This window comes from Triticum dicoccoides, chromosome 5B (genome assembly GCF_002162155.2).
Source record: "Triticum dicoccoides isolate Atlit2015 ecotype Zavitan chromosome 5B, WEW_v2.0, whole genome shotgun sequence".
NCBI classification, from domain to species: Eukaryota; Viridiplantae; Streptophyta; class Magnoliopsida; order Poales; family Poaceae; genus Triticum; species Triticum dicoccoides.
In genome coordinates, this window is record NC_041389.1 from 478,846,897 (window position 1) to 478,851,219 (window position 4,323).

The window sequence follows — 4,323 nt, forward strand, 5'->3', positions numbered from 1 at the left end:
CATTTTACTGTAGGTGTGTGGCAGCTCAGACGCATCTGGGAAAGATTTGCGGAAAGCAGCCAACATCGCATCGAATGATTTGTTGGTCATCCTCTCAGATGTCTTCACCTGAAGAAAGGTGACCATAACTGAGAATACTGACAGCTTATTTCCTGGGGTGACAACAACGTTGCATTGTTCCAGCATGCGGGCCCACCGTTTTTCTTCTGCAGGTCAAAGTTCACGGAATGCACGAGCATTTCGTAGCATTGTTTCAATGTTGGTCAAACTCACTGGCTCCGCCAGCACAACCTCCTCCTCTTCTTCCACCTGAGCATCAGGCAGATCAAGATGGTGATCTGCTGCTTCCACGCACTAGTGCAGAACCGGGCAATAGCACCGGTTCGTAAGGCCCTTTAGTGCCGGTTCAGTAACCGGCACTAAAGTGTGGGCACTAAAGGTCCCCCCTTTAGTACCGGTTCAGCACGAACCGGTGCTGAAGGGCAACCACGTGGCACGAGACAGCTCCGGGGCAGGGAGCCCTTTAGTACCGGTTGATGACACCAACCGGTATTAAAAGGTTGGGGGGTTTCGGTTTATGATTTCTTTTTCATTTAATTTTGTGTTTTCCATTTAATTCTTTTTCATTTGCTGGTATTTTACGATACTACATATTGTACACGTTATGCATATATATAAATAGAATTTCTAGTAGAACCGATCATACATATATATATCATCGAATGTCTCACAACCACCATTAGTTCACACATATATACACACATGTATATATGTATACAATTAGCTAGCTATATACAATTTCTCCTAATTGGTGCCTTCAGAGCCAGTGGCATTAGCCTAATTGGTGCCTTTGAAGCACGATGACAATTGGAAGTGGTTCATGGGGGCGGTAGCGGGTAATAGTATTCTCCTTTGGGATCTATGACCTGGTCGAGTAAAAATCCCGCTATTTCCTCTTGAATTTCTTGTATGCGCTCCTCTGGTAGGAGCTGCTCCCGCACCTCTCTAAACTGTTAAGAAGGAGACCGATATGCATGTGTATTAGTTGTACATGTGACTAGATATCGATAATGGTGTAAAAATTGTGAATAGTCTTTTGAGAAACGTACCCAGTCTCGTCTTTTAGATCTCCTCCTTTCGGACGCCATCATGCGAATGTTCTCGCAAACGTAGTATGCACACAGATTAGTCCCCGACGCCTACTTCAGGGCCTTTACGAGAATGGAATTTGATCAGATAATAATTAATCAAGCATGATAATTAAAGAGATGGCAGCTAGCTAGCTAGTACTGCTTAATTACTTACCTTGGGTCGATACCATTTCAGCTTTCGTTTCCATTGGCCTGGAGTGACGCTGATGAACTTTGCCCAAGCCCTGCCCGCCGACAAAGAAAATGAATAAATGGGTTATTAAATAGTTGTTATCAGGAAATGACGAACTAATTAAATAGGCCGAGATATAGTTAATAATGATTGAAATTACCTGTTGACTATCCCAAACAAGATGGTGTAGTCACTTTCTTTCTTAAGTAGTGAGTCCAGTATTTCAACTGATCCTTCATCAACTTTAATGATTACCAAGATCCAGTGAAATCTGCATGCACACACGTTTGCATGTCTTAATTAAGCGGGCATATGTAAGAAAAAACATGTAGCTAGCTAGTAGGCAAAAACAGAATTTGTAGTACAAGACAGTGTGAGACTCACTCGAAGTTGTAAGGAAGTAGTATATCTTCACTGCTATTGAGGCACTTGAAGAACTCTAGCATGCTTTCCTCTACACTTTTTCATGATTTGCATGTAATTTCCATGTGTATTCATTAATGGTATTTGGGTCAATGAACCCAATGCCATAGCGTCCACCTTTTTTCATTTCATACATCTTCATCCTGCATAATACCACAGAAAAGAATATAGTGAGGATAATTAAAGGTAATGATTGATCAAAATGATCACTACAGCTAGCTTGAGACTTAAGTTACAGAAAGAAATCACTTACAGACAATAGCAACTGACTATAGATTTGTCGAGTGCGTCTTGATTGTATAACTGACACAGCTTTCTCATGGAAGTATGATCCTTCTTGACATTCACCATGAGGGACTCTCGATTGGAAATCTTGGTAATGTCCATGTACCATTGATGCAATTCATACATTCTCGTTGGGAGCTTCTTGACCTCGTCTGGCTCGACCAAAGGTTGGCCCCGGACATATTTCCGTTTTATTTCCTCCTCTCTAAGCGGAGACATGGGCTCGATCTCGAGGAGTTGTCCAACTGTGATCTTGAGGATTTCAGCCTGCATTATATGCTCCTCGGTTATTACCACATCGCCCAACTGGGGAACGTTAACGGTTTGCCCACCATAATATTGGGCGTGTACTCTTATGTGTTGTTGGCACAACAAGCGGGGGGATTGATTGCGCCGCCTGTTCTCCCAGCTGGGGAACGGTTTTACCGGATTTTTTGCCAGCTGATTTGCTCGAGCTCAAGCTCGCCTCTTTCTATAGACGTGCTCGATTTAACTTCCTCAGGTGGAGCTCATAGTCTGTGTCAACAGGCTTGGGAGTTGGTAGTCTAGCCATACGAATGAAGTGGTCAATCTTTTCCTCAGGCACTTTCTCCCTTGGCGGCGGTGGCGGTTTCGGTGCAAAATGGGCTTCCACCTCGGCCTTCGATATGGCTGCGGTTTCCTCCTCGGACTTGTCATAAGGCCTCTGCATAAGAGGCGCGAGGCTTGGACCATATTGAAATCGCTTGCCTCCACCTGTACCTCCCGTACTACCTCGACTCGTACCGCTACGCACCATAGCTGCGGCGGCTCTCTTCCGTGATTGTTGAGGCGACGAAGAAGGCTGACGTGGCTGAGTTGGACGAGGAGTGGCCTAAAGTTGTGCCGGACTTGGAGGAGGAGTGGCCTGAAGTTGTGCCGGACTTGCAGGAGGAGTGGACGTCTGACGCTGTGTTGGACTTGGAGGAGGAGTGGCCTGACACTTTGTAGGACTTGGAGGAGGATTGGCTTGATGCGTTGGTAGACTTGGAGGAGCGGGAGTCTGCTGACTCGGTGGCGGACTTCGATGAGGAGTCGGCTGACGCGGTGTTGGTGGCCTTTGAAAGATGATGCAATCCTTTCTCCATAGGATGATACGATGTTTGGCCTCTCCCAGTGTGTGCTCCTCGTCACCTCCAGGAATGTCAAGCTCTAGCCCCGAATATTGGTCCACCACCTCATCAACCAAGACACGAGCATAGCCCGCTGGAATCGAGTTGCAATGGAAGGTTGCTCGGGGGATTTGTAAAAGAAACGGCGTCCGCCACCTTCATGGATATGTTCTTCATTTTGAAGTGTAGCTCGCAGTTAGTGTTCTCCATGATGTCATCCACGGGGTATCTATCCAGCATTGCATCGCCCGGGCCGGAACCCACGCTGCTTCTCGGCATGGATGGGACGGTGCTATCCAATGCTGGATCATCCGCTAGCTGCTGCAGCTGCTGAAACCCCCTTTGCTGGCTAAGTGAGTCGATCTGCTCGTGCTGCCGCTGGAATTTGACTGCCAAGTCCGCGTGCGCTGATTCTAGGCCTTGAAGGCATTCATAGTCCAGCTTCCTCTGCTCCTCCTCCATCTTCCTCTTCTTGTCCTCCACAATCTTCTTTGTCGCACGGGTTCTGTAGTCAGCGTTCTAATCCGAAAACCCCTCATACCACGGAATAGCACCCTTGCCTCGTGTTCTTCCAGGGTGTTCAGGATTTCCCAGGGCATGCGTAAGCTCATCGTTTCATGAGTGACACATGCATCCTCCATCTCTTTCTCAGACTTGTCCCACTTTGGCATTGCCAGCGCGTACCCACCTGGCCCAAGCTTATGGAACTTATCCCTTTTTTCGGCATTGGCCTTGTTTATTCTCGACCGTTCCTTAGATAATTGTGAATCCTTGAATTTCACGAAATCGTCCCAATGAGCACTTTGATTCTCTAGTGTTCCCTCGAATACTGGAGTCTTCCTTCCTCCCTTGACGTACTTGTCCCATACACGATTCTTGTGGTTGTTGAATGCAACCGCCATCTTCCTAAGAGCAGCGTCCTTGACTTTCTACACATCTGCATCTGTGAAATGATCTGGTAGGGTGAAATGTTCCATGAGAGTTTCCCAAAGCACTTTTTGTCTGTCGTCGACAAAAGTAACATCTGGACGTGGCTTTGTTGGCTCTCTCCATTCTTGAAGGGAGATCGAGAGTTGGTCCTTCACAAGAACTCCGCACTGACGAATCAACTTGTCCGCAATCTTCTTAGGCGCTAATGGTTCGCCATTAGGTTTGATGGCCT